Below are 13,854 nucleotides of genomic sequence, written 5' to 3'. Positions count from 1 at the left end.
AAATAAATAATACATAAATAAGATGGTTCCCTGTCACAAGGGGCTCACAATTTAAAAAGCAATTTAAGGTAGACACCAGCAACAGCCACTGGAGGGATGCTGTGCTGGGGATGGATAGGGCCAGTTACTCTCCCACTGCTAAATAGAAGAGAATCAGCACTTTAAAAGGTGTGTGTCTGTGCTCAGTTAGCAGGGGTCTCACCAGTTATTGGCTTATGTCCAGATTAAGTTATTCATAAGTACCCCTCCCCAAATTAATAATTTCAGTAAGAATTCTTATGAGTAAATTCATCCGGATTGCATGACTGCTGTGTGGTGAAACAGGAGGACCATGAGTTCCCCCTGGGAGCCCTTCGAGTACCCCTTGTTGGGAACTACTTGTACCCCCTGTCGGGAACCCCTACCCTAAGGGGAATAACTTAGTTTTTATTTGTCGTTACTCATCCAAATGCAAACCAGGCCATACACTGCTTAGCAAAGGGAACAATCCATGCTCACTACTGCAAGACCAGCTCCCCTCCCCTTTGGGGGTAGAGGTAGCCATGAGGATTATCCATGCGTTGAGCAGGATGAGGTGAGCAGCCTCAGGTGGGAATGTTTGAGAACCAATAGATGGAAAGTTCTGGACTATGAGGGAAAGGGCTCTTGCTCACAGGCAGAGCAGATGCTCTGCATGCCTCAAGTCCCAGGTTCCGTTCCTGGCAACTCCACTGAAAGGATCTCAGGAAGCAGGGCTGAGAAAGACCTCTCCATATGGGAGGAGAGCTGCCCAGTCAGAGAAAAGAATGCTGAGCTAGGTGGACCAATGAGTTGCCTCGGTATGAGGCAACTTGAAAGCCCTGTTCAGGCATTATCAAACGGAAGGAGAAGCGAGCTGTGTACGGTGTTCCCAAGAATGAGAGGAGAGCTGGTCTTGTGGTAGCAAGCATGACTTGTCCCTTTAGCTAAGCAGGGTCTACCCTGGTTGCATATGAATGGGAGACTAGAAGAGTGAGCACTGTAAGATATTCCCCTCAGGGGATGGAGCCACTCTGAGAAGAGCATTTAGCTTCCAAGTTCCCTCCCTGGCAGCATCTCCAAGATAGGGCTGAGAGAGATTCCTGCCTGCAACCTTGGAGAAGCCACTGCCAGTCTGTGTAGACACTATTGAGCTAGATAGACCAATGGTCTGACTCAGTCTATGGCAGCTTCCTGTGTTCCTATGAATGGACTCGGAAGCAGAAGTGCACCTAGGTAATTTTGGAGCCTGGACCTAAAGGCCTTTGGAGCCCCCCACCACAAATTAAGCATTATCATGCTCAGCCGGGCAACCACACCACCCGGGAGAGACTAAAGAAGATTTAGTGGCCCCCAGGGGCTGTGGAGGCCCTGGACTTTGGCCCGGAAGTCCAGGGGTAAGAGGATCTCTGATCTGCGGCTCTGCCCCTCTGCTGATGTGCTCAGAAGCTCCACTCCATTGCTGTCCATGGTGGCACCGTTTGTCAGCAGAGAGGTTGTTCTGGGGGATAGATCCCTTCTGTGATTGGAACACCAACATTCTGCATTCCAGGGGTGATGCTTCTGAATCCCTTTCTTTTAAGGCCCGAACAGGATACATACATTCACATAAAGGAGGAAAAATGATCAGTTTTCCAGTTTATTTTACTTTTACCCCATGGTACGTGTGTCTGAGGGCAGAGGATTTCCTGCCGTAGGCACCAGAAATATTTTTACTCCTCTCAGTGCTGTATTGAACTTTTGGCATAGCCCCTTAACCACCCTCTCTGAGTGTTTGCAGGGACTGAGTCCTGCCCATGGTGGTCCACAGAGATGGCATTGACTGACCATGGATAGGGATGTGGCATGAGTGACATCAATCCACAGCTGTCATGGGCCAACAAGTTTGCATGCCTAGACTTGAAAACTACATTGAAATACCCAGTCACAGCTTGTGTCCCGAGTCATGGGCCTTACCCTTTGGGACCAGGTTCCTGCCACAGTGTAAAAGATCCAGATATCATGTTCACCCAGGCCTTCTGTGGTTTAGTTATTCTGACTGTGGCTAAAATAAAAGACTTGCAATTTTTTGATATCATTATAGTGGTTTTTAATTTTATTTTATTTAAGTGTTGGCCCTTGCTTTGAGAATTATGCATTGAAAAGTGAGTTATACAGTACATCTTTATTACTTCTTTAATCATCTTTACATTTATATCCTGCTCATCCTCCATGGAGCCCAGAGTGGTGAACGTGGTTATGTTTATCCTGACAACAACCCTGTGAGGCAGGTTAGGCTGAGAGAGAAGTGATTGGTCCAGAGTCACCCAGACAGTTTCATGGCTGAAAGGGGATTTGGACTCGGGTCTCTCTCCCCGGTCTTAGTCCAATACTCTAACCACTGCACCACACTAATATATATATATTTTTTTAATCCATCAATGTGCATGGTTCTATACAAAGTATAAGCGGATAAGCCTGTGTTCCAAGGAGGATGCAGTCTAAACTTCCACTCAGGCGAAACAGAGGGAGGAAACAAATATGGAGGCAGGTGTGAACAGGAAAATATGCATAATAACTGAATAATAGAGAGTGGCCAAGCTGTGCTGAGCCATCCTGTATTTTACAATTAGACTAGATTCTACTCTTGTTTTAATTCAGGTTTGTTTCGTCTGTTTTGCTTTTTTATGGTCGGCAGACCGCAATACACTTTTTGATGAGGGGGTCATAGTGGGCTTTAGGGGGAAGGGGAAATTAGCTAAAATTGCCCCTTTCCCATAGCGCCAGCACAGCCTTCGTCTGGATGGCAGCCAGTGTGAAAAAACCATACAATTTCATAAGCAAGAGCTGCCACATATTGGTAGAAGGAAAGTCCATCTTAAACATTTTCTGTTTCATTTTCCATCACAGTAAACAAAATAGCCTTTAAGAAATAAACATGAGCCCAAAGAGCTTTGTCAGAAAATTACTGTGTGCCCTTTTGCCTCATGAGTCACAACATCAGCATGTGCCCTTTGCCCTCCTGTTCAAACAAATGTTGATTTCACCAATTAAAATTGGATCCCACCAATGTAATCAACAAACTGATTAACCAATTAAACCAATTAAATTAATCAAAGCTTGGAACCCTAATTCCTCAGGTAACTGCTTCTACAGCAGTGGAAAAAGCAAGAAGAGTTTTTATCAACTTTTTAAAAACCTGACTTTACAAATGGATTCAATTGGCACTTCCCCTGCCTTTGGTAGGAAAGGCCGAAGGAGTTCCATTGTCCCCCTGTTCTTTACAGTGGCTTTTTCTGTGCTTGAAGACTATTATCATGTCTCCTGTCATCTTTTTTTCTCTTCACTGAGGATGCCTAGTGCTTTCGACCTTTCCAAATATATCCTGCAATCTAAACCCTTTATCATCTTTTGTTCTCAGAATTCTTTGATTTCTTTCTCTCTCTCTTTCTTTTTAAATTCTCATGCATTTTCTTGAAACATAGCAAAACCAAATCTTCTGTACATAATACTGGGGTGGATAAAAAATGTTTTTAAAAATAAAAATTATATCTGATTTTTGGGAGATTGTGTAATATATATATATATATTTAAAGAAACACACACACACACATATATATGTGTGTGTGTGTTTCTTTAAAAATAACATACTCTAAAAGATGATCTGAATATAATGCATTAAGACATTTTAAAATCCACACTTAGAACTGAATCATGTCCATCTTTCAAGCAGATTGCATTAAAGATGGTTTCTCAATGTAAAAAGGACCCATGAGGACAGAAAATCAGATTTCTAAGTTAAGCATTATAAATGCATGAGTCATACATGGTATTTTTTGTGGTTTTATCCTAGGAAGTTACCACAAGAGCTAGGGTAAAGGAGATCCTATCCTAATAAATTATTATTATTATTTATTTTTATTTATTTATTGAATTTGATACCGCCCCTCCCAATTTGGCCCAGGGCCAAATTTATTATTATAAATTAATAAATTTAATTTATTAATTTATAATAATAAATTAATAAATAAACAACTTTATTTGTTAGCCACCCCATAACAAATTGTTCTCTGGGCAGCTTACAACACAACCAATAAAAACCCATCAAACACATCAAATCACAACACCTCCCCACACAATACAAAACAATTTAAAAACTTGTTTTTTAAAAATCAATTTTAAAAAGCCTGAGTGAACAAAATGGTCTTCACCTGGTATCTAAAAGAACAAAGTGATGGAATGTCACTGGGGAGGCTGTTCCATAACCACCGAAAAGGCCCTCTCCCGAGTAGCCACCTCACCTGCCTCACTTTGTTTGGCAGTGGGAATTGGAGCAGGGCTTCTGAAGACGATCTTAAGGTCCAGCTTGCTCCATCGCCCTCAGAGAGGCCTAGAAGGGAAAATAGAGCTTTTATAAATTACAGCAACCCCCTCCCCAGTCCTCCAGCATGTGCTGACGCTGTGTCTCAGGTGGACACAACGGGAAAGACTAATCTCGCCCAACGCCCCCACCCAGGTCTCCGTAATACAAACCAGGTCGGCCCCTTCCTCCAGAATTAAATTGTGGATGACAGAGATTTTATTCTGGACCAAGGACCTGGCATTAAACAGCAGCACCAGAGGGCCAAAGGACAAGCTGGTAAGGCAGCCAAGAACCCTCCTATTATGGGAACAGCCAGAAGAAGGGATAGGAATCCGATGTTGAGCCACTCTTCCCCTCTCCTGGTGCAAATGAGGCCCCATGCCATACCTTCCCCAACCCATAACCACGCTAATTGAAGCCCCCCCCGGCTCTCCCCAGCTCCACATCCTCACTCAGAAACATAATTAAACAGCTAAAACTGTACTCCCAGCAGGCAGAGTAGAGCCCTCACCCTTGTGGTTCCCAAAGGGGCATCCCACCTTGGAGTCACCCTTTCGGTGGTGACCCCACTAGCAAACTTGCCACCAGGGCAACGTGTTCTTTTATACTGCCAGCCCAGGCAATAGGAACATAGGAACATAGGAAGCTGCCATATACTGAGTCAGACCATTGGTCTATCTAGCTCAGTATTGTCTTCACAGACTGGCAGCGGCTTCTCCAAGGTTGCAGGCAGGAATCTCTCTCAGCCCTATCTTGGAGATGCTGCCAGGGAGGGAACTTGAAACCTTCTGCTCTTCCCAGAGCGGCTTCATTCCCTGAGGGGAATATCTTGCAGGGCTCACACATCAAGTCTCCCATTCAGATGCAACCAGGGCAGAGCCTGCTTAGCTATGGGGACAAGTCATGCTTGCTACCACCAGACCAGCTCTCCTCTCCTTAATGATGCAAGGCCAGCTGAAACTGCCGAATCAGCACTCTGGGCCAGCTCTGCCACCAACAGAGGCCTGCAGCAAAGTTGCTTCCAGAGAGAGAGAGAGAGAGAGGCTGCTGCTAGTACTCACCACAAGCTCTATTCATCATCTTCCAGGGCAGGGTGACACAGATCATAAGCTCCCTCCCTGCCTCTGCTAAAGATGGTGAAGCTATTATGTATCTGGTGGAGCTAGCCTGTATCTCAAGGATCATCCACAGAGACCTTTTGGGGTGATCTCATATTTCTGTGTTCTTATATTTGGGCTCTCATGTATGATCTCATATTTAGGATGATCTCTCTCTCCCTCTCTTTTTTTTAACGACCTCCAGCTACCCAAGTTCTTTGTTTCTCAGTTTATGGAGATATACCTGTCTGTCTGTACTGATCAGAAAGCCACATAATGGCGCAGCGGGGAAATGATTTGACCAGTTAAGCCACAGGTTGCCGGTTTGAATCCCTGCTGTTATGTTTCCCAGACTATGGGAAACACCTATATCGGGCAGCAGCGATTTAGGAAGATGCTGAAATCATCTCATACTGCGCGGGAGGAGGCAATGGCAAACCCCTCCTGTATTCTATCAAAGACACCCATAGGGCTCTGTTGTCACCAGGAGTCAACATCGACTCAACGGCCCACTTTACCTTTACTGATCAGACACTATGGTCACTAACTTTCCATCTTATAGAGAAAGGCGATGTTATCCAGTAATTACAAGCCCTTGCCTCCAGAAGGTTCTGGTAGACACTGACTCATCAAGTAGCCACTTGTTCTCCTGGAATGTGTGCAGAGAGAGCCCAGCCAGAAATCTGCCTCTTCTCTCTAAGCAGATATAATTTTACAGGGCATGTGGACAAGGTTACTTGGCTAAAAGTTTCAAATTATGTTTGAGCCAGTATATTTTAGATTGTTATCGCATCCATGCATGCTTGACCTGGAGCAATATGAATTTCAAAAGAGGAAACTTAATTTTAAATTAGTCCGCCCAGTGTGATATTCCAGCTGAAAGCTCATGAGTGTCAGGGAGAGTTCTGTTGTTACATCAGGAAGCAAATGCTTTGACAAATGCATCACAAAATAGCATTTTGTTGTGGCATCTCTAGAGATCCAAATTTACCCCCTTGTGGTGCTCTTACCAGAATATTAGAGCTTCCAAACAATGGGGCTATGCTCACGATCAAAGAAAATCGGGCTAGCCTCCGCTAGCCCGATTTTCTGCGTAACCCACTCAAGAACCCCTGCCCTAAAACCTGGTTTTGAAGATCGTGAGTAGCCGTGGTGCAGCTTCGCGCTGCGCCTACTCATGAGGAGACCCCCGGAGGGGAGGCGAAAAGCCGCCTCCCGGCTCCGGGGGTCTCGCCAGCATGCCCTGCGCGCTCATGCAGGGCATGCTGGAGCTTGCGAGAGCCAATTGGCCCCCGCTCCCCCCACCCCCCACCGGCTCCGTCATGGAGCCAGCAATTGTGTGGGTGGCCAATCCGGCCGCCCAGGGCTCCCTCTCTCCCCGCTCACCCTGCTGAACCGGGTCTCACTGATCGTGAGACCTGGTCCCATATGTATTTGTCTGGATGATTTAATGCAGAAGTTCTCAAATTTGGATCCCCAGGTCGTGTTGGACTACAACTCTCATCATCTCCAGCCAGAATGGCCATTGTGACTGAGGATGATGGGAGTTGTAGTCCAACAACATCTGAGGACCCAAGTTTCAGAACCCCTTTGATGTAAAAAACCCAAAGTGACCTGGAAGGCAAGGATGGTGCCCATCATCTTATGGACCCCCTCTTCACCTGTGTCCCATTTTGATTCTGAAAACTAATGTAAAATGCCATTGAATATAACAGCCCCTCATCCTTCCTGCTCCTCTGCAGAGCTCCCTTTTGCAGACCATTTCCCTATGAAATTTTTCCATTCTTATTCCTACTGATTTTTCAGAAGACTAGTTAAACCTTTTTATCCCAGAAGGCTTTGGAGTGAGCTGGCGATTTAGAGGCCAGTTGTATTGCTGATTCGTACAGATCTTGCGTTGTGCATATTGTTTTGAGTGTTTAAATATGCTGTATTGATTTTTAGTTTATTTCCGCAGTGTGCTTCTAATTAGGGCTGCAACCTTTAATTGATCCATCAATTAGATTAATCAAGTAAAACCTCTGTAATAAAAATGGCAGTCTCTGATTAATTGGGCAACACTTTTAAAAATGTTAATTCTTTTTAATATAAGTACTTGGAGAAATTGCAGATGACAGATGCCATTTGGAAACAGGCATTCCTTCTACATTGTCTCATCAGAGGGAATGCCTGTTCATATATAAAGCTGTTCTTGTATGGAGTCAGACTGTTTGTCCTTCTCAGTCTGATTGTCTGTACTCCATATTCTCAGAGAAGTATCTTTCCCTGCCCTATCTGGAGGTACCAGGAATTGAACCTGGGACCTTGTGTGTGCAAAGTATGTGCTCTACCACTGAGTTATGGCCCCTCTTCTAAGGTGGCATCTGCTGCAGTGTAAACATTCACCCTCTAAAGCAGCAGGGATCCTCAGCCTTGTGCCCCCAGATGATGTTGGACTACAGCTCCCATCATCTCCGGCCACAATGACCAAAGGTTAGTGTAGCTGTGGAGGATGGGAGTTGTAGTCCAACATTTGGGGATACAAGGTTGAGAACCCCTACCTCTTTGGTAGAGTACAGGAGGGGTTGACCATTGCCATCTCCCGTGCAGTATGAGATGATGCCTTTCAGCATCTTCCTACATCACTGCTGCTCGATATAGGTGTTTCCCATAGTCTGGGAAATATACCAGCAGGGATTTGAACTGGCAACCTCTGGCTTGATACTCAAGTCATTTCCCACTGCGCCATTAGGTGGCTACTGGTAGTCGTATGCAAATGTATACACATTTGATTGATTAAAATATTGGTTTAATTGCTCAAAATTTCTTTAATTGGGTAACAGTTTTAATGTAACCTGCCTTGTAGGTCCAGTTTCTGGACAGAAAGAGGGGATGTGAATTAAATTGATCCATATCTATAGCCTCCGAAACATAACTTTGGCATTGCCTCTGCAAGGATTGCATTGCAGATCTGTAACCTCTGCCCATCTCTCTACGGCCCACTTCACACACTCCTGTTTCCATGTACATGTATACCTAAAAGTGTAAAGCTTGGAGGCGACAAACTCCTTTTATGTGCCCTCATTGGAGGCCTTTGAGAATATTCAGCATGAAGGCTGAATTCTCGGCACAGACCTCCCTGGCACTCACCACTGGGAAGTGCTTCACTTTGTCCAGTGCCAGTGCAGCTCCTTCAAGGGGAAATGGAGCCCTCTTGAGCCCCTGCACCACCATGGAAAGTATGCACAGAGTGCTGGGAAGTATGACTCTTCCTTGCACTTTCCCCACAGAGCTCTTGAAAGGGTTGTGCCTCTCTTAAAGGGCCCTCCCAGTACTGAGAAAAGCAAAGGTCAGCACAGTGAGACATGGCTCTCACGTGTGTGTTTGTGTTTGTGTTGCGTGCGCACGTGTGTGTTTGCCAGCATGATCCCCCACTTGAAAAATAGTGAAGATCACTGCTTTGGACGGTGGTTTCAATAGTCCAAGCAGCCCGCAGTGACAGATTTTAGGGAGCTCATTTATTAAACAAGAAGAGGTTCGAGAGGATTATCTTCCTTGGAGGTCTTCAGGAGAGCCTTAAAGACCCATCTTTTTAGCCTGGCTTTTAATGATATCTAGCTTTAATTTTAATTTTAATCTGCTTTTAAATGGTTTTTGATTTTAATTGTTATGTGTTTTTTATTTTCATGTAAACCACCCTGAGTCACTTTAGGAAGGGTGGTATATCAGTCGAATGAATGAATGAATCCCATCAGCCACAGACATGATTTTGGTAGAAATAAAGATAAGTATGCCATCAGTGATCCTTGTAACAGGGATTCCCAGATGTTGTGGACTACAACTCCCAGCATCCTCAGCTGCCGTGGCATTTGGCTGGGGATTATGGGAGCTGTAGTCCACAACATCTGGGAATCCCTATTAGAAGGAACACTGGATACCATGTATTTCCAAATGTTCAGTTCCCAAAGCAAAAACCGACATTGAGGAGAAGTGTCCCAGACGGGTCGCCACTTTCTGAATTTTGTCTTTGGATCCTCCAAAAAGGTTTCGTGGTTTAATCACTCAAGCTGTTTCACGGTTAAGCTGGCTGTGGGTACAAAGGGCAACAATGATTCAGATCTTCATTAATGTGTAAAGCTGTCTGTGCCTTTTGAGGGGAACATGTTCCCCCTGTAACCAGCAACAATGATTCAGATTAGTGCTGCTGCCTCTTGGTTTTGTTTTTTGAATGGGGGATCATCCTATGTGATGGTGGATAACAGTAGATAGGCAACGCACAACCACTATTCCAATCCATTTTTGTGAAAAATCCCATATCTGCTTTTGCAGATAAGTGTACCGAATGTGCAGTGGCAGGGAGACTGAAACACATGTTTTCACATTCTTGACAAGGGGAAGTTGGATTTCTGCATGCAAGTATGGCTTTTAGGATTAGGGTGAGGAACAAGCATAGATCAGGTATGAACTTCCAGGGTAGGAAAAGGACCAAATCTCATATCTGGCAGTGCTGCAGCACTGAGTTGTCTGAAAAAACTGGAAGGAGACTGAATGAGCAGGGAAGGCACAAGAAATACATTTCTTAAAATATGTTGATCCAATTGGAAAGACATGCCAACAGTGGTGGATGTTAATAGGAGCTGTCTTTATTCATTAGTGTGGGAATTGGGTTATATTGGATCGAAATGTCACATTACTGATGGATGCTCTGCCGCCGGAGTGCTTGCTGTGTGCATTAAGCCCTGGTTTAGAGAAATATGTATTGACTGATGCCCCAACAAATGGGAATGGAATAAAATGGGGCTGTAGCCAAGTGGGTGAAGAGTGCAGGTTGTTGCTCAACTCCATTCATGATCCTTTGCTTTTGGTGTTGTTGAGCATGATAGTTTTGCTCCAAGATTGCTGGACATGCAAATAGGGCTGAGGGGAAGATAAGGGTTGACGAAAAGTCAGCTGATACTACAAGATATTGATAGTGCCTAAAGCAGTTTTGCCCATACAGTTCCTAGGGGGGAGGAATTGTATGTAGGCTCTCTCTCCCAGGTGAAAGTTTTGCAATCTATTATTTCCCTCACCTTCTCAATTTTTGGTTGCACTTGCTAGTCTTTTATTAGTGTCAACTGCTAATGAATTATTTAATGACCTGAGTTGTTTGCTTGTTTTACTGAATAGCTGACTATTTATTTAAAACTTGCGGAGACATTTTGAATTGAACTGTTAATTAATTGCGTTGGGCATGGACATTGAGGCTGTTTTGCTGTGTATTATTGTCCTTCCAACTGTTCTTCAAATGTATATGTTCTTGGATGCATTTGATATTCCGGCAAGCTCTGAGCACAGGTTTGTTTGTGGAAGAGCGGCAAAGAATAGTCAGTCAATCCTGTCTGTGCTGACAAAGCAGTTCAGGAGGAGAAGGCAGTCAGACAGGCTCGCCGAGGTTTGGGACATTATTATTAGTATATGCTTTGCAGCGCTATTTGTTTGTGCATGTCCTGTTCCTTAGCAAATGTTGTGAGCTGTTAATTTAGAGCAGATGTGCTTTGGGGATGTGCTTAGGAGAGTTGGCAGGGCAGGGATCTGGGGAAAACAAGATGCTACTCCTATCATTGTGGAAGGTGCAAAGCATAGGGACATAGGAAGCTGTCTTATACTGAGTCAGACCCTTGGTCCATCTAGCTCGGTATTGTCTACACAGACTGGCAGCAGCTTCTCCAAGGTTACAGGCAGGAGTCTCTCTCAGCCCTGTCTTGGGGATGCCAGGGAGGGAACCTGCATGGAAATTTTCTTCCCAGAGCAGCCCCATCCCCTGAGGGGAATAGCTTACAGTGCTCACACATGTAGTCTCCCATTCAAATGCAAACCAGGGCAGACCCAGGTTAGCAAAGGGAACAATTCATGCTTGTTACCACAAGATCAGTTCTCCTCCCATAGACTTTGAAGAGCTTATAAGACCAAGGAAGAGTGGAACAGTGGTAAGTGAAGATCAGAACATCTGCCTAGAGAGCACGTTGGACATGTTATCCTGGTCTAGGTTGGGTCATGGTCTCCACGAGTACACAGACCATGAACAGCTCGAGGGCCAGAGCCAGAAACTTGGCTGGAGATAAGCAGGGTAACAGGGCTGAGTCATGAAGCATGGAATGATGTTGCTCCGGTGAAGGTCTAGCAGCCAGCTGCTGGTTCTTATAGCCCTGGCCTGGGCAGGGTGAGTTGGCCTCACCCCTTTTCTTGGAAGGGGGATTTCTCAAAGGGACCTTTCCTGATTTCTCAGGTTCTGGCTCTGGGAATGTTGGGGGCCTCTGCTGTAGCTGGCAGGTCCTTAGGGAACTCCACCGAGTCAGAGGGCAATGCTGGAAGTATCCCTGTCCAGAGCCACTGTTTGCTCATTCCTATTTCTGAGTGCATGCTCAAAGTGGAAGCGCTAGTAGGGATGTGCGAACTGGTTCAGAGGTTCAGATCCGAACCGAACCACCCCCGGTTCGGTTCGAATCCCAACCGAACTGGGGGTGGTTCGTTTGGACCAGTTTGGACTGGTTAGGATTGGTTTGGACACCTGAAAATTGGTAGGATGGTAGCTGGCACCCAGGGGTACCTGCCACCCAAATCCCAAAGTAATCAGACACCCGTACGATTTTTTATGAATTTTTGAAAATTATTTTCATTTTTTTCTCATAGGATATAATGGGACTCGAACCAGGCCATTATTCCTTATTGTGGAGCACCCATGGGTGCCAACAACCATGCAAACCCTGAAGCAATCAGACACCCCTATGATATTTTATGAATATTTGAAATATTTTAATTATTTTTCTCATAGAGTATAATGGGACCTGAACCAGTCCATATCCCCTATTGTGGAGCACCTAGGGGCACAAAATCAGGGTGGGTGGTAGACAGACAGGGGTGCCTACCACCCAAAAAATCCCAAGTCAATTGGAGACTCCTCTGATTATTGGTGAATTGTTAAAGTATTTTTGAATTCCTCATAGAGAATAATTAGGATTGCAGCAAATGAATAGCTTCACGTCGGGGGGAAAGGGGTGTTGTAGAGTGGAGTGTGGTGGGTGGTAGTTCCTAGACGAGAAAAAAAATTCAAAAATTCATAAAAAATCATACGAGTGTCCGATTGCTTTAGGGTTTGGGTAACAGGTACCGCTGGGTGCCAGCTACCATCCTACCAATTTTGGGGTGTCTGAACCGGTTTGAACTGGTCCAAATCTGAACCGAACCAGGGGGTGGTTCGAACAAAACCAAAACCGAACCACCCCCTCCTGGTTCGAACCCGGTTCGAATTCGAACCGAATCGGGCGAACCGGTTTTGTACACATCCCTAGTCTATTGTTTGAATCCAGAGCTGTGTGTGGTTTATTGTATTCCTGTGCTGTGTTCTGGTAGGCAACAAGGCAAAGTACAATAAAAGAAAGACTGTGGAAGTTGTTTTCCCTTTAATGTGACTGCGATCAAATGAGTCCATCGTAAAACAAAGTTGGATCGGGGGAATTGGCAGTGTGAAGGGCTGTTTCATTCACATAAATTGAGTCAATAAATACTGACTTTCTCATGCTGGGTTCAGTTAAAGCTTTGTTTGCTGACAAACTTGTAGGTTTGCAGAGACTAATGGAAGTGAATTGTGTTGGGGCACTCACTATGCAGTAGAGACTATAGTCCTGCAACAGCAGGGTCTCTGAGGCACCATCTGGCAGCTACCACTAAATCTAGAGGGGCTATGTTAATGAACAGTTTTTACAGGGAAATGCCACCAAGAGGCGAGTAAAGAGAGAACACCAAAGGTGTTTCAGTGCTGGGGGAAAGGAAGAGCATGTTTTAGTGTTTTTCACAGGGCATCCAAAATTCTAAGTCTTGGTTCACACTTTGTTGGTGTGTGTGTGTGTGTGTGTGTGTGTGTGTGTGTGTGTGTGCACATTCCTGTGTCTGCATACATGGTGTCTTGTGTGAACTAGTAATTCTCAGAGCCAGCATATAGTCAAATATTGAAGCATTCCTGATTAGGTTTTACTGCCCAGGAATTATTAAAGGACGAAGCACATCTCACGGCCTTCCCACTAAGGATGACTCTAGGACAACTAATTCAGGGGAGCAAAGGTGTGGCAAAGTTTGTTATTAGGGGAGAGAGGGTTTTGCTAAACATTAAATATGTATAGAGGTATGGCAATTAAAGTTTGTTTATTTACCTTAATAATGAAGCTGAAAATGGGTGTTGGGTCAAGAAGCAAATCCTTCTACAATGAATGTTCAGATCAAGAGACTCTGTCAGTGTTTTTTTCAATACCCATGATAGTCAAGTCCCTTAACTGGTCATTTGTCATGGTATAGTATCCTCAGGTAATGTTTCATGCATCAAAGGCTTGAGAATGTTCTTTCACATGCAGTACTTGATTCAGACATCCTCACACCAATCCCACACAAGTTGTGTAGTTCATG

The 13,854-nt window shown here is 44.7% G+C and overlaps 1 protein-coding gene across 13 annotated transcripts in view; it reads left to right on the top strand.

The window, feature by feature from the left end:
* The window catches only part of LOC128329198 (sodium channel protein type 5 subunit alpha-like), a 371,320-nt gene that overhangs the window by 75,633 nt on the left and 281,833 nt on the right, over window positions 1–13,854 (top strand). The gene's annotated exons all lie outside the window — the stretch shown is intronic.

This window comes from Hemicordylus capensis, chromosome 6 (assembly GCF_027244095.1).
Source record: "Hemicordylus capensis ecotype Gifberg chromosome 6, rHemCap1.1.pri, whole genome shotgun sequence".
NCBI lineage: Eukaryota > Metazoa > Chordata > Lepidosauria > Squamata > Cordylidae > Hemicordylus > Hemicordylus capensis.
Note: the sequence above shows the minus strand (reverse complement) of the source record. Positions and strands in the feature narration are given on the sequence as shown.